Raw genomic sequence first — 26,865 nt, 5'->3', positions numbered from 1 at the left:
AAATGATAAAAGCAGTATGTGAGGATGTGAATAATGATGCATATATTGTTGGGTCCTTCATATAATGATATAATGTAATTAAGGTGGTAATTTTTTTCACATTTTCAAGGAGGTAATATTTGCAGTTTTATGCATGTATTACCATAAGTAGCTTAAGTATTTTTATTACTACTGTATGTACACGCTTGAACCCGTTGACTATATACTTCAGCAAAAAGTATTAGATAATATGGTATGGTAAAATATTAGGCTGTGCTATCAGAGGTACAGTTTGTGTGTGTGGATACAGAAGACAAGATCTTGTCCAATTTTAGCCAGGGAATGAAACTATGCTATCGCTTGGGCATCTTGGTTTCAGCTGCTTACCGACCTTAGACTGAGGACAAACCTACATAGGCTGCAATCTCACAGGCTGCCTCCAGAAACACTGCAGCCAATCAGCAACCTTCGTCATGACCCATCCCCCCCGTGAGCTCGTGGGCCCAATCAGAGCAGCCAGTCAGGGGGCCACTGAGCTGTGGCATGTCGGGCTGCATTACCCAAAATTCCCTGTATATCCCCAAGGCTCTGCTGCGTTGGGATTGTGTGGTGTCATTTGAGGCCTGTCTGCGAGGAAGCCTCATTTTTCATCAGGTGTTCTCTCTCCTTCTATCCCCCTTCCATCCCTCTTTCTCCCTCTCTCTCTCTCACTCTCTCTGTCCCTCCCTCTCTGTTGCTCTCGGTGACCTCCCAATCTGCCTTTCTGTTGCTAAATTTGGCATAAATCCCTTTTGTGTATGCCTTTGCCTCCCTGTGTATGTGTTTGTCTGTGGCTGGCTGTCCTTTCCCTTTCCCCTACAGTATATTTCTCTTTTACTGACTGACCCCCCATGGGAGGCCATTGTTGGGGTTAGTGCGCATGTTCAGTTGCTCTGAGTAATTGAACATCTCTTTGAAATAAACATAGCCACACACACATACACTGACAGCCCCCCCCTTCATTTCCCAATTATCTCTTTGTCTTAATTAGGCCTTCATAGTGTGCGGGGACCCTCCCTAGTGACTGTGTGTATGTAAGTCTGTGCCTGTGTGTATGTTTGCAGCAGTTGCTGGTCTAATTCAGCTGTAGTTGTCCTCACTTGCCATGGGATGTTTTATCAGGCTGACTAATTACCTACTGGTACGTGCGCGTGTGCATGTGTGTGTGTTGATCTCTGTTTGTGTATACACTGTGCAATAATGCAATTCAAGGCACCTACTCTGTATTTGTGAGCTCTGCTCTCACTGTAGCTCAGGACATCAATATCGATCACTGTCCTGTCAACACACCCAGTCGACTTGGCCACAGTCAATGATTTCTTATTTTTGAGAAATCAATGCATGGAAGAAAAGGGTGTGCGTGAGAGTGTGTGAAGCAAGCAAGTTTTGTAGCTATAGCACACCTCTGCCGCATGCAAATGTGTATGTACTGTACATGTGTGTACATCCCTTTGTGGTTTTGCTCTTGGTGTACAGCACTCCTCTGGGCAGCTGATTGACAGCAAGTCGCCTCCCTGGCAGAAAATCCATGGCCTTTTTCCCTCACCTTTACTCTGACTGTCTTTCCACCGGTAATTTATTGTGATGCTAATTTGATTTTGTCTCACTGGCCTCCCACTCATTTCTGCTATCACCTTCAAGAGATTTGTTTAAAGCTTCTTATGCTGGTCTTAGTATTATACTGATGCAAAGCAGCTAGATAGTATTTGGTCAGTGACACATTTTCTTTTGTGTGTGATCTGTAATCCAGCACTTTTCAAAATTTAAAAAATTAAGAGTGCTAATTAGACTTTAGAGTCACATCACATCGGTATTCGAATTGCACCTAATTTTAGACACAGTGACTCAATGTTGAATTACTAAAAGTAATTAGACAAAGTATCATACAGTTAAACCTGACTTATTGTCACCTTTATAAAGTTGATATTTACAAAACTTTAGCTTTTTCTCCATCAACTCCAGAGGGAAATGTCTGGCTCTTTAACTGATGAATGCTTCACTATGTTCACCAACTAGTCACTAACATTGTCTGTCATTTGTTGCTGTGCACGTAGCGTAAGTTTTTAGTTAGTTAAGTTGTTGGCTGCAAAACCAAAAAGGTGAGCTAAAATATTCTAAAACACAGTGCTGAAGAGTACTGCAGAAACAACTAGTAATTCTCTGTGGGTTTGTTACTATTAGCAACCCCTTTCATATAACATAGTCATTTGATCCATTGCTGATTGAAGAGTAGATTTAAATAGTCACCAAATTCAGAGCACCCTGCTGGTCGAGTAGTTAGAGAACATGCCACATAATTGCAGCGTCCCTGGTTTGAATTCAGCCAGGTTGCAGGTAATTACCCTCTCTCTCTCCCTGCTTCCTGTCGGCATCTCTGCCAGTTACTATGTAAATAAAAAGGCAAAAATCTCCACAAAAAAACATTTGATTGCAAACTTTTTGCAGTCAATGACTGACTGAAGTCATCACAGACACTTGTTATCTGCTTTGGTGATGCTCTGCCAGGTCTCTTCATGTTCAATCTGATTTTTAGCAAACAAAACATGCCAATTTGGACTGAGGCCAAGAGACTGACAATTAAAGTTATTCCAGTGTTTGACCCTAAAAACTTGTTTCAGCATTTATTTCAGATCATTGTCCTGCTGCATAGTCCAAAATATGGAAACTATGTGTAAGAATTCCTATGAGTCCTACACTGTTCACCCTCACACACCATTAGAGCTGAAAGTCAGCAGTGTAACTTTGTAGTCATTGTTTCTTTCAGTCCAAACAAAGAAAAGAGTGAAAATGTTTCACTGCCCAAATACTTACAGACTGCACTTTATATGAGCAACAAATCGAGATGGGACAAAGATTGTATTGTGTTGGTTTTTAGGACACAATTACTTTGTGGGAGTCACTACTGTTTTTTGGGACACAAGTGATTCCCAAAATCACCCGCTGTAGAAACTTGCTGCTTTCTTTTTTCCCTCGGCCCGTTTGTTACATCATGAAGCTCAAATGAAAAATCTCACCGAGTGATAAACCTGTGCAATGTCAACCAATGATTCATGTCTGTTCACATTTGTATTCTGTGCCATCGGAGCCATGCTAGCATTGGCGTCTTCAGATAAGGGCATCAATGATGGGGGGCCACTAGATGAGGCAAGTATAGGGTTCCTCCTCTTCCTCTCCATCACCCAGTATCTCTCTCAATCTTTCTCCCACTCTCTTTGTCAGTCTTCCAGGGGTTTGATGGGTGTAGCTGACAGATGACAATCTCATTTCCATTCAGGCGTGGTTCCCTGCTATCTGGGGGCTAAGCCATGCAATAGCTATAAGTGTCACATTAAATCCCAGCCAGGGAGATGGGAATGGCAGGGTGACACAGAAGCCATTCACAACCGCCATTATCTATGTCTCTGTGGGTGACACCCACAGATAGAAATGTGCAGCTGTAGTGTGCCTGTGTGGAAGCTGAGACATCTTTAGGTAGCCATGATCTTTACAATGTCCCAGAGCAATCTCCTGGCTGACACTGACTGTGATTCGCTTCACAAGTTTAAAGTGATGCCAGTCCTACACTTGACAGCAGCAGTGATGGTGACAGCAGCGATGATGGTGGTGATGATGACAATGATTCCAGTGGTCACACCAATACTGGTCAATGAAGATGATTACAGTTCAAATTATTATGATGATGAGCGCGATGACGATGGCAATGACAGTATAACTATAACTAGTAACTATAATGACAGTGATGATCAATACTGGGGCCCATGCTAGTAACGATGACGGTGATGATGAATCTACATTTTAATCATGATGGTTTCGCCAAGAAAATTGCACCAACTATCACGGGAGTAGAAATGAATTTGAACATGTGCAATTGAAGTCCATTACATTAGCAGCAGGGTGTAATTGCCTACGCTCAAAAGCACACATAGAGGAGGCATCAAGAATTTGAATGAACATGTTCACACAATGGGCGTCTCTTTGGTTGACTGTGATTAAATCCACCATCTAACTGAAGAAACTGAAGAAATCCTATAATTATTCCAGCCAGTACACATGGAAATCCAAGTCCTATTGCTCATCCACTTACTGACTGCAAGCATTAGGTTTCAGGCCTCTAATAGGCTCCATTATAGCCGAAAGGATAAATAGCATGACACCCTCATTGTCTGGCACCCATGCACTCAGTGACCAAAATCTCCTGCCTTTCCCTAAATTAACCAGCTCAAAAGAACAATAGCAGCACCTGTAAAAGGGCAGTGAGAACTTCACATGGCAGTCCAAGACAATTTTCCCAAAAAAGAATGCTCTCCTCTGCATGTAGCTGATGAGATTTGGGTGCAAAGAGAAGAAGTAGAGGAAAGGAGGAAGAAAAAAAAAAGTCCCAGTCCAATTACCGCGACCCTGAAGAGATTTGGAGGCTCTCTCGATGGTGTGTGAGGAGTCGTTTGAATGGAACAGTTGCAGAAAAGGGGAAAAAGAATTATTGATTCTAATTACACAGGCCTGCGAGTCTCTGCTCTCTGTGTGACAGGCCTCTTTTCTGTGCTGTCATTGTAGACCCTGTTTATGGGATAGGCTGAGGCATTAACATTGTGCACTGAAACGCGGTTGTTAAGTGACTGAAGTTGTTAACATTGATTATTTGGTTAGTGTGTGAGTTGCATGATGGCTTATGGTTTTTTGGGGTTAACTTTTCAGAGCAGTCATTAAATTGTTCACTCTCACGTCATCAAATACTGTCACAGTGGCTTTTTAAATTCGAGTTAAGCATTCTGGGTACAGTACATTTTTACAAAACTTCCTCCTTGCTAAGAATACAGCGATTCTGCAAAGAACTGGTTAAAGTTTAACGCCAGTTTGAGTATCAGTGCCAGTTTTACAGCTGAGCTCAGCTACGTCTGCCTTTTATAGTTTATTAGCATAATGTATGGAACATATTTGCATTCAGTGCCTTTCAAAAAGTTCCCCAACAAACTGCTGGGAAGTCTACTAGGGTTATTTTATATAATCCTCAGGTTGAATCTGAAAGCAAGAGATTTAAAAGCAATCATCTACAGGTTTCAGATTCATGTATTTTTTATTTATCCTTTGGCACATAAAAAGTAAGCACAACCTTTTTTCTTTTTTAATTGCAGAAAACAAATGCAAAACAGTGACTTTCCCGACTGTCTTTGTTTGAATTGTAGTTCTAGTACAAATTACAGCTATGGTTTATGCTCCCAGGCTTTATTACTGTCTTCATCATATTGCAGTTTTTTTTACTTGTCTCAAAGCTGACTTTTAAACAAATGCACACACACCATGTGTGTGCACGCTTCTGCGCATGGATACAACACGTGCTTAAGACGTCATGGAGATAGGAGCTTGGGGTGGGCATGAGGCGTCTGATGGAAACAGGACACACTCATTCAGAATACTGATGAGATGTGGTGCAGATTTTTCTGATGCGGAAGTGTGTACTATATCAGACACGCATGCATAAAACTACACACATACACAACCTCCATCTCGTGTCATGACTTATTTTCTCTTGCATTTATCACTAATATACTTTGATATGAAGTCCATTGTGTCACATGGATGTCTGGAGAAGTAGTCTACTATACTGGGATAGCAGAGAGAGAGAGAAGACAGCTTTACTCCCTCTATTCACTATAACATAATAGAGCTTTCACTGCTGAAGTCTTGTTGAATGCATTTTGTACAGGGATGGTGATATTTTACAAGCCAATAGAAGTCATCCTCACTAAATATATCATTTCTTCATCCCTATAATATTTTCAGTGAGCAGTGTTTTAGAGAAGATGAATAGCATTAAGCTGTTAATTATATCTTGGTGGGGATGTGTCTGGTTTTTAGAAGTTGTACAGTAAATATAGCCTCTTTTTCTTCTCTACAACCATCAACCTAACCAAGTTTATGCGTTTGCTGCCAAGTGTGATGACGATGGCTGTTTAGAATATCTTGCGCAGTTATGCAAGATGGACAGGGTGAGATGAATGGGGTCATTGCTCAATACAATAATAAGATATCCTTCCACCAAATCCAATTTTTGATTGGTCTGTGTTTATGATTAGGGTTGGGAATTGATAAGATTTTATGGATAACAATCCAATTATTGATTCTGCTTATCAGTCTGATTCTTTATCAATAGCTGATCAAATTTTGTGTGGAAAACTAGGCCGACACAGGTTTTCAGTGTCAACGCAACTGTTTTATTATCTCCACTGTTTATTAATGACCTTGCATGCTAATGAATATATGAAACATAGTTGGTAGATAAGATAAATGGTCCACAGCCAAAAGTTAACTGCATTAATTAATGTATTAATTAATTTGAAAGCATCTTACAGTCTCCTGTCTGTAAGAGAATAACAAAATGAGGGGGAGGAGGAGTGCTCCACTGTCTTATTAATGTTAAAGCCAAGTCTCCAGCAGTGGACAGTAACCTTTCTGGTGCACCGTGGAGGAAAGCCATTGTTGTCCAAAATGCTGAGCAGGCGCAGCATTTTTGAGGCAAAACAAAGTGAAAATCAAGTTATTCTCTTCCTATTTTCTATTCTCTTTTCTTTTTCTCTCCTCAGGGTTGGTTTAAGTTATATGCTGCAGTGTCTGCTGAGTTGGTCTCATCTTGTTTGTTACTGCTGGAGTTTGCTTGTGAAGCTCCACTAACATTAGAGTCAGAGTAAGTTCACAATATACGTAATATTCATCTTTCAAAGGTCATTATTTAGTCATTAAATTAAAACATGTTTGCAACCCCTGACCAACACACACTGCAGCATTAAACAACGTAAACCAACTATGAGGTGAAGAAAATAACTCCCTGTCTGACCTCAACAACCCTGCAGCTGCTCTTGGTGTTGGATAGTGATGACTTTCCCCTGAAGCTAACGGTGCATATAGACATAGAGATATATAATGTTAGCGGCACACTCGGCCCCCACTTTGTTATTCTCATACAGACAGATGCTTTCAAATTAATGAATGTAGTTAATTTTTGGTTGTGGACCTTTTTATCTATTTATCTACCAGTTATGTTTCAAATATTCATCAGCATGTAAGGTCATTGATAAACAGTGGAGATAATAAAACAGTTGTGTTGTCATTGAAAACCTGTGTAGGCCAACTTTTTTCCTCACAAAGAATTGATCAGGAATTAATAAGGGAATCAATAAAGAATTGGACCTATAATTAGAATCAATAATGGCATTGATATCAATCTTATAAATTTCCATCCCTAATCATGTCTTCATTCCAGCAACTTTTTAAAAATTAATGTAGGAATTTTGATGCTTGCTTCATAGTTATTGGCCCAAAGTAAGCCCCTGCTACAGGTAGTACATTTTCCATGGAACTGGGCATAGTCAGCAGTGCTAAACACAACTACACAAAGCATTCACACAGTAAGCAAGCACTAGGTATCAGTGATATTGATATTCGGACAAGGAATGTGAATTCTTTGTTGAGTGATGTTTAAACAAAGCTGGATAGTAGACTTCTAAAAAGAGAAAATTAAAGAGAGACAGAGAGAGAGAGAGAGAGAGAGAGAGAGAGTGGAAAGAATACACTCTTTACTTATTTGTCTACTTGTCACTATTCTAGGAGACAGGCGTCTTACCTTTCTAGCATTTGCAATCTCCCTTTCTGTTTCTGCAGGGCACCTTCACAACATCCATTCGAACATCAGAGTCAAGCAGCAGTAACTACCAGAAAACAGTGTAATAGTTCTCTGATGTCTACTTTTCATTAATCATCAAACTGACCTGTTATTTATCTTCACAGTAGGGGTGTCATCTTTTATTCAAAACCTGAACTACTGTTTGAACAGGGGATAAAATAGACTGCATGCATATAGCACCTTCGACAACTCAAAGCGCCTCACACTACAAGCCAATATTCACCCATTCACACACACATACATAAACACACTTACCCCTTTTCCACCGAGCTGAAGCTGGTGCTGGTTTGGAGCTAGTGCTAGAGCCAGTGCTCAGTTAATGCTAACCCAAACACCTCTTACGAACCTCTTGCTTTTCCACCGGCAAGGAGCCACGCGCTTACCTCACTGTGTAACGTAGCCTCTGTAAATGACAGTTAGCCACTCTAGTCAGCTAATGAATGTTAACCCCGCAATCTGCTAAGAAACGTTAGCCCTGATAGCCGGCTAATAAATGTTAGCCCCGCTAGTATGCTAATAAACGTTAGCCCTGCTAACCGGCTAATAAACGTTAGCCCCGCTAGTCGGCTAATAAACGTTAGCCCCGCCCCCAGTCCGCTGACGTAATCGGTTCTTGCTTAAGACCAGCAAAGAGTTGGTGCTCGGTCTGGCTCCCGTTCTGAGGCTCGAGGCTGGAGCTTTGGCGGTGGAAAAGCAAAGAACCGGTGCTTAGTCAGGCTCTGGCTCCGAAACCAGCATCGGCTCCAGCTCGGTGGAAAAGGGGTAGCTGATGTTAGTCGCTGCCATACAATGTACCTGCTCATTAAGACTTATATGGCTTCTTCATACACACTCACCTTTTGGGAGAAAATCTGGGGTTCAGTATCTTGCCCAAGGCCATTTCGTCATGTGGACTAGAGGAGCTGGGAATCGAAATGCTGATCATCTGTTTTGGACGACCCACTCTACCTACTGAGCCACAGCCATAGCTTTTATATAGGCTAAATATTCAATCTGTAAGGATCTTACTGAATTCAAAATTTGTAGTGTTCAAGTGCAACAGTTTGAGAGCCATGTACTCAGGCAGGTGACATTCATAAACTGCACTGTGATTCAGATCAGTTGCATTCAACAAACAATTATTGTTATCTTTGTTAACACTGTGCTGAATAGATAACCATGACACCAAAATGTCTGAGGAGGTTATGTGAAAGCATTTTGAAAAACCATGGATGAAGTTTTTCTGCCTTTTTAAAAATGCAACTGCCTTTCAGTAACTGTTCAGTATCACTGCAATAAATCTGAAATCATCTGTTAGATTGTCAGTCAAGTGATGTAACAAAAAGAACAAAACCACAGACATTCTACAGCAACATTATTTTATAATTAGGGTATGTGGGTTGTGTTTGAAATTACATTTTAATTACATTCTAATTTGAATGTCTTAGTTCTTCAGGTGTGATAGACAGAGGAAAATGACTGATTCAGTGCCTGAGTTTAGTTTCAGGGCCATATGAATCCCATAGAATACCTTGACTTTGGTCCCTGGTATGCTAACAACAGATGCACTGATTTGAAATTTGCAGTTTAAAATAACATGAATACACACTGATTTGTGCATCTGTTTCTTTGTGTGTGATTCTAGCTAGTGCATTTAGAAAAGTAGAAAACTGTATAGCTCATACAGCCCAGTATATGTGTGTGTGTGCAGTTGTTGCAGGAGCTATCATGGAAGACACCGTGAAATGATAGGGGACAAAATTGTGTGCGTGTGTGTGTGTGTGTGTGTGTGTGTGTGTGTGTGTGTGTGTGTGTGTGTGTGTGTGTGTGTATGTGTTAGGGGTTGTATGATGGGATAGGTTGGATAAGATCTCGTTTCTATTTCTTGGCAGAGCTTTGGTGGAGATTGAGCCGAGTGAGTAGTGTGGGGATGTTGCAGGGGGTTTGTCAGGTCGCCAAGCACACTCCCAATCCCATATTTACTGTATCCACTGATTCATTACATCACACGCAGTACTGTATAATCCTAGAATGAGGAAGAGGAGAGGAGCTCAGTGGGAGGAAAAAGAGGAGGTAAAGGGAGATATGACTGAGGAAAAAGCAGTACATTTTATGTCCCTGCGTTGGCTCTTTGAAATTGGGAAAAGAGATAATAATATAAACCCATTAAAGAAATACTGAATATCAGCAGTATAGGCTTCATATTGTCACATTGAATGGTTCCTTATTATTTCATTTTCTGTTTCTTTTCACTCAATCTGTCTGTGCAGATGGGATGCATATGAAAATCAAACATCCCCTCTGCCAATGCGCTTACATGCACAGATTTACTGGTCTCACGACCCCCCCACCCCCACCGCCACCCCTCACCTCCTATGCCTGCTCTCTCTGTGTCTCTCTCAATCTTTCTATCTATCTATCTCTCTCTCCCCCTTCCCCTTCTCTCCCCCAAAATTCAATCTTGTATTTGCTAGTGATGGAGAGGAGCTCGGCGGTTTTATGCCAGGCGCAGTAGAATATATTAAACTGCAGGAAAAAATAAATAAATAAATAAGGGAAGGGGGAGGAGGGTCTATCTGTCCTAGTTTATCTTCATTGAATGAGCATGATTTGGTCTCACATACTGTTTTATTTACTTTTTTTTTTCTTTCCACTGAATGCCGTGCAGTGTTCAGTATGGTTTGTAGCCGAATATTGATATTGACTGCCTGAGGCTTGTGTAGAAGGTGATGTTGGGTAGAAGGGTTCACCATGCTGTCAAGTAAGACAAGAAAACTTTAAGTTATGTAATCCCTGGTTCTTTGATAACAGAGTGACAGACTAAGAAAGCTCTAATAACACCAGTTTAGTATTTGACAGACTCCGGTCAATAGCACCAACCGGGTCATTCTTAGAGAGATATATCTTTAAAAGTGTTGGTGAAACATTTCTCTCTGTTATCACAATATCCAGGATTACTGTAAATTCTCCAAAAAGGGGGATATTTTTTAAAATGTCTCAAAGTATGTTTCAAATCATGTCTGACCAAATTAATTTAGAAAATATTGAGGAGGGTGGAATTATTTTTCCTGTAATCCTGAGATAATTTGTGTATAATTGAATCATTTGTTGATTGCAACACTCAACACTTCCTGCAGATGTATCAAATTAAAAGCCTACTAGGAAAAGGAGCAATCATGCCCATGGAGCTGCTTGAGGGTTTTTAGTGTGAAACATCTGTGTGGGAAATGTTGAATTTAACCTAAAATATATTAACAGTGTTTTAAAAATATGAAAAGCAAAGTAGTAGTGACTAGTGAATAATTGGTGAATAAAAACTAAGTGTAATGAATGTTGGTTGCTGTTGTTGTTGCTGTGGGTTGTAAATTACATTATACATTATAAATGCAAATACAAATACAAACAGAGAAAAACAGGGAGGCTTCTTATTAAAATATTGTGTAAATAAATGCTTAGCATGTTCATGTTTTGATATTTAATTATGTTTATTATTTCCTGAAATTAATAACATGAAATGAGAACAGTCTATCAAGAATTCCCAGAGCTAAACATGATATCTAGAGATTGCATGTTTGGTCTTACCAATAGTTCGAAAACATTGTGAAACCAGTTAATGTGAAATATTTTGCTTGATAAATCACTTGAGTGATTATTAGAATTGTTATTTTCTTTCAATTAACTGATTGTTTAAAAGAAATGTTGGGTACTACTATTTACCAGAGAACAGGTCCTGACATTACAGCACCAAATATGACCCTATGACATTCAGTCTGATAACAGAACAATTATACTGTGGGTTGCCTAGTTCCCCATAGTACATACAGTATTTCTTACCAGAACTAAACAAGAGCCATGATGTAGCCATGATGTAGCCACACCTTGTATGATAGGGCTCTTAACCCTGACTTCTGTAGTGAGAGTGAAGTTTGAAAAGGAACACCTTGACTAGAGAGTGCTGCTGGAATCCGGTGCCCACTTTTTGAATACGTGTCTGTCTTTATGCATTTGAGGCGAGAATTTTTCTGGCACAATGTGATGTTCTTCTCACTCTTTATTTGAATAGCAGGGAATAAGGCATGAATGAAAAGGTCACTTTTGCGTGGGCGGCTGTCTCTCTGGCAACAACATCCTGAGTTTTGTAGAACCTTTTTTGCCGTGGATTGGACCAGCGGATGCAGTCAGAGAGATATGAAAAGAGGAGGAGGGGGGCGAGCGGAAGAGGAAGAGACTGAATGAGGATGTGAAAGCCAGGCAGCAAAGAAGAGATGAAAAGAAGCTTCTGAAGCAATAAAAGCCACAGAAAGCCAGGTACGGATGTCTGAAATGTGGTACATAAGATGGAGAGAGTGTGTGGAAAAACAGGGAGAAAGAGGGCAAGATAAAAAGGCCAAAATAAGTAAACAGGGAAGAACACTAACTCGGCTGACATAGCTGATTGATAGAGAGGGGCTGGAGGGAGATGGGTAGTGGTTATTGAAGGAGAGTGCAGCCAATAACCTCCCATGGGTCCATTGTGTCAAGTCCATATCAACAGCCAGCAAGGCAGCAAGTGTAATAGGGATTCCCTACTGACCGGTCGATGGGAGGCAAGTGGGAGGCTGTGGATCTATTCACCTAGCCCTGGTAGTACGAGAGCACCAGCTGTCACAGGCAGCATTTATCAAATTCTCCCATCTTATATTCCCCATTTCACCCTTTCTTCCTCCGTCTTCCTTCCTGTCATCCCCTTACCTTGTTTTCCCACCTGTCCTAACATGCCTATTCCTTCCCTCCTCGTCTTTCTTCCCCCTCGCTCACACAATTTCACCACACACAAGCAGCTATTTCTACGGGTTGTGATCAATACCTCATGTGTACCTCATGTGTCTTTGGCAGCCTTGACATTACTGTGAAATGGAGGAAACAGCAAGAAGTCAAGACAGCAAGAAGACAGACAATAGCTGGAGGTTGTTTTTAATTCAGGTGAAGAGTTGAGGATATCGTGGGTATCTGTAAAAGGTGTCACCACTCTGAATCATACATCAGTGTTTGACCTACCTCTACTCCTGGAATCCACCTTTATTTTCGCACTGCATCCACTTGAATGTTTTATGATTCCTTCAAGTCTGTTGTCAGTCAAATGTCATTACAAGCCCACACACTTCCTCACTCACATTTACTTGCTTCTTATTCTTCTTTGCTGTCTCTTTTCCAGACCCAAAACATACATTCCCGTGTCTATATATCTTCTCTTCATTCATCATTTGTATTTGTCGGATGCTGAAAGGCTGACCGAATTTTAAGCTCTCTCAACAGATATATGCATTACCGCCAGCGTAATCTCTCCTGTTGCTGGGATCCCCAGACGCAGCCTAGAGATCTCTGATTGACGCAGCAGCAGTATCATGGCTGACATGATGAGACGAGTGACGGGTGACACTCTGACACCCAAGTCTCACGCCAGCGATGTCAGAGCCTCATGGATGCCAAAACACTCATGCAGACTTTCGTCACTTGCTATGACAAATGTTGTTACATTTTAGAGTATACATTATGTATAGATCATATATAACTCTATCACACACACACCAAGTCCATTTCTCTCTGACGCACAGTCTCTGATGCTCATATGCACAAGTTATCTCTCTCATGCACTCTTACACACATACAGTAGACTCACACACACACAAACACCATCCCATCTTCCAAATCCGTCTTTTCCACGGCTCATTTCCTCCCTCCTCTCCTCTAAAAATGACAGTGGCAGATATTTCCACTCAGTCGGAAGGAAAAAGAGCAGATATATCTAGTTGAGTCACAAAATTGGGTTCAAATTATATTGCTCTGTCAAGGCAGCATTGACTTCTTCTTACCAGACCTGACATTTTGAGTGTATTCACAGGATACTGATTTTACTCTCTTCCTCCAGTTCAACACCAGTCTGACTCACTTTGTTATGTATTTTGAATGCACTCATAGACTATTAGATATTGGTTTTCAAGCAGGATGTTTTCTTATAGTGGATACTACTGCAGTCCACACCTGTCATAGAAATAACATGTGATGGCTTGTGAATAACTGCAGTGTTAAAACACCTTTTTTTTTAGTTTTTTCGACTTTCCATGGTCTTGACTATATAGTGTCATATGAGATTGGATTAGACAAAAGTGAATTGATCCCTGTGGGTTATTGCAGCAGTAAAATTGTGGACAATAAGAGGTATGATGTACGTACAGGGAGTCTAACAAATAGACATGACATTAGCAATATTTCCATCCTGGAACGTTTGAATGTAAAAACAATGAACATTTACAATATATATTTAAGATAATGATGAATTTAATAGGATAGATCTATTCAAGTCAATAACCTATATTCATATACCACAAGACAAGATAGTGGTATTCCTGCCATTGACACAGAAACTAGTGATAGGACTCTCCAAGTACCCAAAGTCTCTCTACAGGTTAACAGTTGTTCAACATGTATTTGCATAGTAATTGTAAAACATCCTGCTTTCCAACCTGCAGGGCTGCACCATGTCACCAACTTTTCACCAACTTCCCTCTAGTCCAAACTGCTGCTAAATGCTGCTTTACTAAATTAAGATTAGTGTCAGTGACACTCCTGAGCCTGGTTGACAACACCTAAAGGAAGGCGGCAAAAAGAGACAGGGTAATTGAGAAACAGCAGATCCCCTCCTCAGGTTAGGCAAATGCTAATTCTTGCAGTCTGTGTCTGGAATCAGTTTCAGTTCAGGAAAGAATAGGAGACATTACAGGCCTGAGTCTTCCTCAGCTTCTGTTGGACATCCTGTAAATAGTATAGTATACTGTTGAGCTCCACCTCAGTGAAATTATACAGTAATATCAATAATTTACTGTCAGTCAAATGAGATTTGAACAGAGAAAATGGTTTTGCAAACATTCACATGACAACATAATATATCTTAACTTGTCTCAATAAACACACTGAATGCACAAATGGGCATACACACTGAACACACAATGAACTCAACGCTTCTTTGAAGGACAAAGAGGAAAACAAGCTGCTGAAGTGGTGAAAACCACCTTACATAAAATCCTCAGGCTTTGACCTGGTATTGAGAGGATGCAGGGATTTACTGTACAGCACCAAGGCAGTAGGTTAAAACATACAGGCTTCACTTTTGATTTGTGGATACTCTCCACACAAGAACAAACTTAAAGTTAAATACATAATGGGTTTAAACCATTCCTCTCACTATAATCCTCAGATGAAATACAGACAAAGAGATTATTCACTTTAATTCCTGTCCTCCTCCAGTAGAAATAACCAGCTGTAATATAAGAGCAATTCAAATGTTCCTCCTACAAGGTAGTATGAAAAGCACAGAACAAAAAGTGCTTGTTGTGACTTGTGTAACACTTGCCAAGCAGAAAAAAAAAATCTCAACCCTGTAAAGTGTTTTGTGGCTTAGCGAACCTCTCTCTTGCCCTGCCTCTCGTGACCTGTTCTGTTTCCTGAGGTCAAAAGTATTGAAAACGTAATGTCCAATTTTAACAGCTCTATTTGCCTTTGAACGTTACTCGATTTTTGCATCCCGCCGAGATGACAATGTTTTGCCTGTCTGACACAGTTGTGCCTTTGAACTCTCTCTGGTACTGACTCCAGCTGAGGAGAAAATGCTGAGTCATCAAGAGCAGTAAACATCGCGTGTATGTGTGTTTGTGATGTGTGTGTGATAGCAGAGGAGGCTGTTGGACAGCAAGGACGTGGCATGATGACAGCTCCATTAGTGGGCCTCCTGGGGCTCTATAGGGGCCTTTTGATCAATCTGGCCCCTGCTTGGCCCTTGGCCTCACTGTATCTGTGGCCCTCAACTCACCGCTGTGCACACACGCTGTATTGGCAAGCGTTATTAATACAAGGGCAAGCGCAAGGTTACAGATGCATTATGCATGCATAGACACACATTTAAAGGCACCTGTATGAGTAAAGACATAGTGGGTATCATGAATATTCACGTGTACATCTACATATTAATTAGCATGTGGAAATGGAGGTCTTTAGGTGCACACACACATTTGCACTAAAACAAAGCACAGAGTTCCCAGCTGACTGAAACAGTACTCTAGAAGGTTATTTACCGTCTTGCTCACTCTTTGAAACAAAAACACACACACACATGCACCTTTTACATCTGTCAGTATACGGTACTTACAAATGAATTGTAGATGAATCATTTACATTGTAGACGGCTGATTTACAGGGCTGTTGATGAAGGGAACACACATGGGATTCACTCTCAAACTTATCTCTGTTGTGTGAATTATAACCAACCACCAGGTACAGCTGCACCTGTGAGTGTTTCATTAGCCTAATTTGCGTGCCTACCTAATGTATCTGTCTTTCTTTGTTTAAATGACATTACATTACAAGTTGCGTATTAAATCATAATATTAGAAGTAAATACAGGTGAAATGTAGTGGAAATTGAAATAGACGGATAGAGCACCTCAAATTACCTCAAATTTGCACTTAGTTACTGCACTAGAATACTTAGTTAAATCCCACCACTGATAGGTTAATCCTCCATATAGCCTCAATTGAGCATAATGTAATGTTGCAATATGTTGACTGGCCAAAAGTGTGAAGCAAAAAGAGATGAGCCATCAGCTTATTTTGACCTAAAATCTGTCAAACTACACTGTGTGATCATATCAAGGTCAAAATGTACACTTCAGAAGGTCAAGCAGATCAATAATGACGTGATGTTCCCTGTCCATGTATGATTGTTTGGCCCGTGTATGGCTGCTCTGTGTGTGGCAGATTGATCTCGAGAAAATGTGAAGTTGTCAAATACTGTGTCCATCAAATCGCCTGTCAGACCCATTTATCTTGTTTATGTGTGTCAACAGGGGACACTTGTGGAGCAGACAAAGGCAGACTCTTTGAATTGCTGGTATCTCCTGCGGTGGGTATTGGTTTTCTGATGTCTTTGTATTGATCATTCCTCCACCAGAAATGGCCAGTGTATGAGAGGGATATTACTAATTCAATGAATACACAGAAATCCTGTGGTTTACATGCAGTAAAGGTATAAAGCTCTCAGCAGGTATATGCATGATGTATTTCAAACTTCATCACATCTATCACATGCCCAAAACTTGGCTGCAGAGCTGTTTATGCACTAAATCTCTGACGAGCTTTCTCTCTCATTACATTTGCTTCCCCCATTTCCACATCTTTCCTAGGTTATGGGGCTAATTCCTCACGTCTCCTCCTATATCTCCAGGCTCCTTCCACGGGTGTTAAATTATGGATGAAACCTACCTGATGAGGCACCGAGTTACATAAGCCTCCCTCCGTCCTCTCACCTGGATCCCAGCGGCTTCAATATTCTCTGTGAGGATCATTTGGCTGTGAGTAAGCTCTGCCCCGCCACATGGGAGCTGACATTAATATTTATTAGTAAGGCTTTTTGGAAAGAAGAGATACCACGTAAAAGAGAGAATAGATGGGCAGAAAAAGAGAGGAAGACAGTGAAAGAACATGTGTGTACTAGAGAGAAAGAGATACTCAGTGTGAGTGCATGTGTGTGTGCACGCTTGTGTGTTGCACACACAGGCAATTGTGAAAGGTTCAGGCCACAGCCAAAGCTTGTGAGAGCTGGACAGACCTGACATATAGAGGACAATGGAGCCATCTGTTTCAGGCGGTGGTGAATAACAGTTTTTTTTTTTTTATTATTCTTTAATTTTTTATTTTTTGGGGGAGAAAGCTAATAGTGTGTGTTTTATCCCCGGGCTAACAGCATGTTGGGTTATTTATTCATAATTTGACACAGTGCGCCAAGAGTGTACCCTATTTTTTCTGCAGAGGCTGGCACTCTCTTGGCTTTTCTCCTTGAACTGAGCACAAAGAATAATGCAATTTACTGCTGCAAGATTTAAAAAATATAGTAATGCTTATAATGTATGCTTCTATCTTGTATCACATAGATTTGATAGATATAGATATGAATCCTATTATTATGGAATATGATATAGGTGATTTTCTTGACACCAGTCCTAGGTTATAGAGGCTGTGCCCAGGGACCAGGTCTCATTTCATCTTGTCTGAATAGAGGTTTCCGTTGGGGTCTTGGATGAGAAGTTATCATTGACAGCCACTTTAGCACATCTCCCCTGCTGCACAGAGATTCATAATCACCTCATGTTGGAAGGCATAATCGTATGTTAACCTCAACAGCATGGAGTCTTGCTCCAATGTGGTTGCGGTGGCTCCAGACTGAGTAATCCCATTTGTCTTTTGGGCCCATCCGCTCTCCGGCCAGCACATATTCAAAGCAGACCTCTTTTTAGGCCTGTTGAGCTCCCTTTGCACTAACAAGATTCAATTACTGTACACAGATAGCTTGATTAAATTTGAGTATGTTGGTTAAAAGAGCTCATGCTGTGGCTACATCCCAACCAGGTGCATGTGTTTATGGAGTGTGTGTATATGTGGATAAGGTGGAGATCAAACTTTCCAAAATTAGTAATTTTTTTTCCTTTATGGATGCAAACTGGAAGTGGGTAGGACATATCATAGAAGCCGGGTAAAACACTCAGTGACCACTTTTACAGACTATTGTTTTTAGCGACACTAGCTGTATGACTGTTTACAGACATCCATGACCCCCAAAGAATAAAGCCTATAGACTTCCCTGACAATCTTCTAACTTTCCCCCCTAGCGCCACCAACAGGCCAATGTGTTCTCCTAACCAGTGAAATATTACCACATCTTCTAGTACTCTGATATAATAACCACGTAGCCTATCTGTGTAAAATTAATGACATTCTCATCAGCCTCAGCTGTACTTTGTGTTTAGTGCTAATTAGCAAACATTAGCATGTCAACACAGTGAACTGACATGGTGAACATAATTCCATGTTCATTCCAGCTAAACATCAGCCGACTAGCATGCTGACATTAGCTTTTAACTCAAAGCACCACTGTCCCTCACAGTATGGCTTTACAGCTGCTAGCATGGCTGTAGACGCTATCAGTTCTATTCAGTATGTTGTTGGTGACTGTTTTTGACTATCAAAAATATTGTACTTCATAGGCCTAATAACACTTAAAATAAAAGCTTAAAGTGTCATTGCAGTTCACAGTACAGTATTTCAGTGGATTACAAGTTTTCATTTAATCTTTCTAAATTTCTAAATTGATTCTTATTTTAGTTTCACTTCACATATCATCAATTATTGTCTTGCTCAACAGATTTAAAAATACCACAGCTCCGTACTTGGACTACAAAGCCTCTGAATATACTATAAATGCAAGTGATGACTCATTGGAGAGCCAAAGGGGAGCACAGCAGGACAGCTTTCAAATTAAGTCTCTGATCCAAACTCTGGCAGCAGTATTGAACAGAATGTAGAGTATCTAAAATTTATACAACATATCCGACCCTGCCAGTGTAATATTTATATCAAAACAATATTAAATATTCAAGACATAAACTATTGGAAACAAGTTTTACCAGCATCATGGAGTAATTCTGTTGAAAATACACCATTTTCATGAAAAGGACATAAAAACTAATGTGACAGTGAATAATCTGTGTTAGAAAAGAAACCTGCAGGATGATTTTAAGGCCAACTTTTAATTGTTTACAAAAAAGATTGAAATGGTCATTGGGATTTATTCTGTCACACACAAAAGCATTCACCCACACTCACAGATGCAGAAGCATATGGCCGAAGAAAGCAACGGCCATAGTTTTACAAGAGTGATGTGTTCTCTCCCAGCTGCTTGGCGTAGCAGTCATCCTATAACTGCACTCAGAGATAACAACAAATCAACACTGAATCTGCTCTTACAGACTGACTCTTGTCAAAGAGAGTACCGAAAAGTCATTTTAACACTTTGCTTGTAATTCCAGGCCCATCGGGGCTCACCTTTTAAAATCCAACACTTGACAACAGGTGATTACATTTTCTAAAAGTTATTCTAATTTTTCAGCCCACATGAGTCACACAAGGTGGCAAAAAACAAGTGCTCAGATTTGTAGATACTGATGCATGACTCATAGTTTCGCTGGGTGATTAGCTTGATAATTAGTGGGATATCAACCTGTCAGATGTCCTACAGTACACAGTCCAGCCAAAAAGATCTGCTTGTGGTAAAGAAATTTCATTAGCATCGACCTTGCGCCTCATTCTAATTTTTGAGTAACAAAAAAAAATGGAATCAGGCCTCTTAACCAACAATGTTCTACACGATGATCACTAACAAAGTACACAGAAGGAAAACTCATATATACTGTACACATCCCAAGAACTTAACATCTCTTAAATTATTTATTGTTCAGGAAGTAAGAAAAACAGCCTTTACCAGCCATGTAAAAAGATCTGGGTTCAGAAAGACCTTTTCCACATAATGTCATAAAATGTTCTCAACCCTTAGAGCACCATATGAAAGTTGGTAAATAATTAATATGCTCCGTGCTTTAATAGTTCTATAATATATAAAAGAGCTGTACCACCTTGGGGTATGATGAAGAGAAATGAATTTGGATTTGACACAAACCTGACACATTGAGGTTAGACCTTAAGCTATGGCTAAGCTAAAGACTTGTGCAAAACTTGGAGTCCAATTACTCGTATAGAATGTCACTGTCACAGATGAAAATAGGATTGCCAAGGAGTGTTTACATTTCCGAATAGACAAGCTGCTGTGCTACATATTGATTTAAGGCTCGCTGCACATTGCATAAAATCCCTGGAGCAAGTGGGAAGCAAATGCAATATGCACTCAAACACCTTTGCCAGGTTGAAATGAATAAAATACATTGTTGGGTATTAGTTCAAAGGTCCTCTGTTGATACCTGGTGGCTTGTGTCAATGTACCTTCAAAGCCATCACTATGCATATATCAAACTAGAGTGAAAAAATTCCATTCCCTGCAGCAACTAACCTGTAGGCCTGTAACACTGAGAGTCTCATTAAAAAGATATAGTGGGTTCATGCCACTGGGGTTAGGGGAGCATTCTCTCCACTTTAGGACTATAAACCTCCCGCTCTTCCCTGTGACGATGCTCGAACGTAGCCTGGGGACAAATGTGCCAAGCTTTGACTATGGTTATTTTCTAAAACACTGGCGAACACCAGGGAGGGATTGTGTGAAACCGCAAGTAAAAAAAATAATAATAATAATTTGAAAGGAGGCTAAATAAAAAGTGAAGAATTACTGTAAGCCTGTGTTTGTGATCAACTATGCCTCTGGTGAATACGAGCAAAGCTTAAAATGAAGAGTTATTTCTCCAAAGCGGCTCAAACAATCCTCTGAAATAAAATTAAATCACACATAGTACACACATACACACATTCAATGAAACAGTCTGCTGATCACAGCACCAGTGTGTGTTTCATGCATGTACTTTCCTTTGTAACTACAACCTTCAGTGAGGTTTCTTTTTGTCTGACATCATGTGGAAAAGCAAGGGTCTGTTTCTACTGTGGATAAATTAAAGATTACATTTTTACAATAATTACAAATGAATAGAAAGTGCCACTTTTGAGGCTATAAAATGAATCTTTACAGCTAAAAACATACTCATAAGGAAAATACATAGTAAACAAAGATGTAAACTCGAGTATTTGTATAGTCTAAATGTAAATGTGTTTACCTTCTTTTTTTCTTTTTTTTTCTGTCAAGGTTGTTTTCATGTCAAACAACTGACCATGAAAGCGTTATGTACTCTACTGTGCCAAAGCCAAAAAAGCACCTTATTGTTGTTCATCAGCATGTAGATGAGAGGTAAATGTATTCATCTCCTACCACGGAGAAGCCTGATCTGTATTCATATCCTCATTTACATATTTCCCAATGATCTCTCTTCATCTATGCTCTCTCTCTCACTCTCTGTTTGTTTTATCACAGAGGAGTGACAGTGAATTTACTTCTTCCTCATTTTATCCTATTTAAAAAGTAATAAAGTTTGATATCCAGGGGGCAGGGAGTTTCTTTGATGGAATACATGTTAATTAAAGTAGTAGAATTTGTAGACCAGCATTACTAGCGAATGTGGAGAAAAAAAAGGCATCACAGTGTTAGCCTTGTTTCATAATGCATCAATATCAATATGGGATTTCTGTCAAATGCAAAAAGTCTATAATAAAGCAAACATTTTTGTAATTTTTATTTAAATAATAAGTAACTCTAATTTATGAATAACCAGTTATATGTTATTTTATGTTCTCATTTCAGCTATTAAATGCTTGCAAGCCAGTTCTACGGAATGAGCCTTTTTGAGTGCAAAGCCTTCATCTGCCATCTATTCTTCCACCCCATCCCTCTTCTTGTTACTCCACTATGAGGTATAGTTAAGTCTTGTTATATATTCATCTAAGGCTCCTTATCTACATTATTTTACTTTTAATACATTTATGCATTCAGGTGACACTAATATACTCCAACAGCTGTGATTTTTTTTCTTTTTTTTTTTTTTTTTTACATATCTGAGGCTCTGGATTCACATCAAAGATTGCCACTGTGCATGACAATGGGAGCTCCAACATAGTGAATGTATCTGATTCCAATACATTATTCAAGACCTCGCTCCTATACATATTTACCAATCTGTAGTCAATTGAGCTGCAAGCCAGTACAACTGTAGAAATGTTCCCAGTCAACCAAACAAAAGAAACACAATCTGAAGACAGGCTGCTGAGAACAGTGAAACAGTGATACAATTCAATGAGAATTTGTTGCGTGAAATGCTATTCAGGAGAAGTCAGAATTTTCTTTTTGTGGCTTTTCTTCAACTGCTGACCATGAAATATTTTCACTTTCCTAAGCTGTTAAAGTTATAATTATAAAGTCATGAACAGCATTCATTACTCGTCCTTGAAGGCATTTATCCACTGTACTGCTTCTCTTTGGAGGGACATTCACCAGTTGTATAAACAAGGTACAATACAATGTGGTGTGGATGAATAGACATGACACATTGCAGAAGGACATTAATTTGCCAGTCATGATCCTCTTTTTCAGGACTGATGAGACTGTAGTGCACTTTAAGTGAAAGTCCCAACCATAAAAAGATCCACTGACTGCAGTTTGTTCCCATTTTACACCCTCTACCTCACACTTCAAGTCATTGTGTATATGTGCTCCACTTCCCAGCATAAATCAATATACTTTGAGCCAAATGTCAACATTGGTTAGAGAGAAAGCAGCGGGCAGAGGAGATAAAAATACAGAGAAGGCGCATTGATTCATTATATAAGGTGGTTTGTGACATTATACTGTGTATCTGTGGTCAGAAGTGTAAGTCTCTGAAAGGGCATTCCAATTCATTTACCAGCACGACATGGAAACTTTTGGGTGTCTTGGTCTGTGTTTCATGGATCATATATTTCATCCATTTGTTCATTTCAAAGAGACTCTTTTTAACGTATAACTCTCGGACTTAACAGATATTGGGCTCTGGCTTATTGATTGTTTAGTATTCAACAGACTTCATTAGAGAAGGACTTAGTAGTGGCAGCATGTTTTGTTTGATCGGTCATTAGCAGCTAATCATTAATGTGTCTGAACATTTCCCTTTTATCTTTAGAATGGACTTATCTGGGGAGCCATTCAATAAGTTGAGCCTGAAAAGGAAGAAGAATACATATGTGCCTTTTTGTGATCACAACGTATTATCTTCCACGCCTGTGTGCATTATTGTGGTATAGATCTCCAGCAGGTTGTAGAAGATCTTGAGCAGGTAGAAAATGTGTTGAGAGTCATTTTATGTTATTTATCTTTGTTTCACTTAGCAGCAGATGATGTATTCTTTTTCATGTAACATCGGATTTTCTAAATGGTGCTTCTAAGCCAGAGAGTTGATTTATATCATATCACTTTTCTTCCTTGTTGTATACAGCGCACTGCAGATCAGTTATGCATGGCTAGTGCTCCATATGTGTTGAATGTTCTACTGAATTAATCAGTTTGCGTACAAGGGAATAATTAATTAGATCTCAGTTGTAGCTGGCATTGACACACAGTAGCTTTCAGCATTAGTGATGTGATGCTTTACATGTGTAGTAGAATCATACATGCATTATTGCATGTTGACTACATCTACCCCACCTTAATTGGCTTATGCCTCAAAATCACAGCATCTGGAGCATTGTGTTAGCATTGTGTATTCAATGCCCTCACAAATTGTTTCCTTTAATGATTTTTCTCTCAGGCTATTTCCGTCTTCTGTTTTTTTACTGTTTCATTCTTCTCTCAAAGTTCCCTCTGCAATCCTTCTTGCAATCCTTCTTACATGCCTTTTTCCAATAAATACGTGTTATCATCCTGCTTCTCCCTATATATCCAGATATTACAGATATATTCTCTTACATGCCCATTTACTCTCCTGTTTTCCTCATCAAGTCTCTGTCCATTTTTAGAAAAGCACAGGCAGTCTAAGTGAGCAAAAGCTGCAGCCAGAGACTCTGTGATTGATAAATCCCTTCTTGCCACTGACAGGGAGCTCCTCAGCTGCAATCACAGTACAAATTGGCTAAAATGCCTGCTGGTGTCTATGCACAGCCACAGTTTGTGGCTTGTTTTCTGCTCTCATACAACCCAGAAAGAGTCAGAAGGTATGAATGAATGAAAACAGTGAAATCTTGAGCCAGTCGTGTCAAATGTTACATTCACAGTTTCGGTTCAGAAGGAATAGCTAACCCTTACCGCATGGGTGGCTTATCGTTGAATGTTGATAAGTGTGCAATCATAGTGCAATACATTTGATGGGGCATCATTAATAAACAATACAAAGAACCCACGCTTTCCATACTGAGTTAGTTTGTACCAAAACAATTGCCACGCATCCATAAACTGGCATGTTAACAGAAAGCCCTCTGCTCTGCCACACAATGATAGGCTTTATGGGAAATTTAATAAGCCCCTATCCGTGTATTGCCCACATGCCTTATCACTGCCAATAGAAAAATATCCATTTGGCCCCTGACATCTTCAGAATTATGAGCCCTCCCTATTTATGAGCCCATCCTCATTCTTTGCCCGCCACCTGCACAACTCACGTCCTGACTTATTGCATCTGTGCCCCCCCTCCCTCCTTTTATTCTTCCTCTGCTCCTCCTTTATGCTGTAAGGGCCAAAACATAAGCATTAGCCATTCAGCCAGATAAGCCAAGGGCTTCAAAGTGGGGTGCCTCTGATCTGGATCTCCTTTAAAGAAGAGGTTAGTAATATCTTTGATAACAGTTGCTAGCAACAGAACCTGGCAGGGCCTGCCTTACTGATCAGTGTTGTGAGGGTCTGGGGGGGCATGGTTGGGGCAGGGTGAAGTGGGCAAAAGCACGGGTAGGGAAGCAGCATTTACAAACTTGTCTGCCAAGAGCTGATATTTAATTACCAGCTTGCCAAGATGGTGGGATCAGTTTGTGTTGTTCCAATTCTGATCGTTGCCATCTCATGAGACTGCTGCCTTGTAGGAAGGGCCAAGCACATTAGCTACAGAATACCGTAGCAGGCACGAGGTACTGGTGTGCACATGTGTGCGTGCCCAACACAGGGATTTTGTAGCACTTATATAATTATGAATCATACTAGATGCTACCTTATATTCTATTATTGGAACATTGTCACTATTTCCTTACTCATATGTGTCACTATTCATTTTGTCCCATAGTCTTGAAAAAGTAATGAAAATGGTTGCTGGTATTTTGAATTTCACAATCTCTGTGTCATTGTCAGTTCATCAAATAAGGTCTCATTGTTTGTATGTGACAGCAGCAGGTTTGAGCTGTTGCCTTCAGGGAGGAGTCTCTTTGGATGAAAATATACACAACTCATACACACACTGCTCTCGCTCACTCTTCCCTCTGTCTCGCTCAGCTCCTTTGCTTGTGCAATGACGCACAGAGCAAAGTGCCAAGAATAGAACAGTTCAGTTGCATTCACCCACACTCTCTCCAGGATTAATGGACTCAATTGGGCAAACACTATCATGTTATGTATTTCATGTTTGCTTAGTTATTGTAATGGTGGTACTTGTAATGGGCACCGACTCACACAGAACCCTGGACACACTAACTTCACAGGCATAATGATGGCCGATATAAGTTATACAGTGTTTAAGCACAGATTGAGTTAGAAATCAATCATAAACTCCTAAACTGTGTCTTGAATTAGTGTTACTCATGACCATGACATTTATAATCCACATAGTCATGGTATTCTCCATTCTCCATAACTGCACATAAAACCTTAACCTTGTTCCACACTTCTGAATTGTAGCCTGAATGCTGAGCAGTGGATGACTTTGGGTCAATCACTTCAAATGCCACCGGTGTTGTTCTAACAGATGTCTGCTTCCTCTGATCGGAGAAACAGTCAACTAATCATAGCTTTGTTGGCGGGACTAAGATTGGGGCATTGTCATCTTACATAGCAAGCTCACTAGCTGGCGATATCCATGGAAAATAATAAGATGTTGCCACAAAATTGCACAAAAAACTTGTTAAGTAAACTGCTCATAGCAAACAATACAGCAGCCTCTGTGTGGGCTGAAAATGGCACCAGGGCAAAACTCACCAAAACAAGCCTGCCAACATGAAATCAACTGACATGATCACAATATCAGGCTGAATGAATGAAGTCAAAACAAAAATGATTAAGTCTGATTATCAGGCTAATGAAAGCTATTGCAGTCACAGTTAGAAAGTGCTACTTCTTATTGTACTCCAGCTTTGGCTTCACCTCACGTAGACCCTCTCTTTTTAGGGAATACATGTAAAAAGCCAAAAGAGAAGAGTAGTGACACTATTCATTTTATTAAAGGTAGCTTTTTATACTACCATCATACCAAATTAAGCTAACCTGCTTTAAAAAAAAAAATTCTGTCAACTGTTACTCTATCATGGAAGAGAAAGGGTTCTTTGAGTGTCACATACATTATGATATTATATTGTGATGCATTTTTTATTCACATAGGGTTAAGGTTTGTAATCATGTAGTAAAATCCCTCAAACATGAAATGACTTAAGAGTCTATGAGTCACTAAGGGGTAATGTTGGGTCACACGGGTCTGAATAGAGGTGAAAGGGAGGTATGTTAGTATTGACATCTTCAGTCTCATTATACCAAGGGGAGTGTTTTGACTTTTTCTCCCTATCAAGTGACATTAGTGAGTCCCCAAAGTCAAAGTGAAAAATTTAATTAAAGTT

This window comes from Scomber japonicus, chromosome 23 (assembly GCF_027409825.1).
Source record: "Scomber japonicus isolate fScoJap1 chromosome 23, fScoJap1.pri, whole genome shotgun sequence".
Lineage (NCBI taxonomy): Eukaryota > Metazoa > Chordata > Actinopteri > Scombriformes > Scombridae > Scomber > Scomber japonicus.
The sequence above is the reverse complement of the archived record's forward strand: the minus strand, read 5'-3'. Positions refer to the sequence as shown.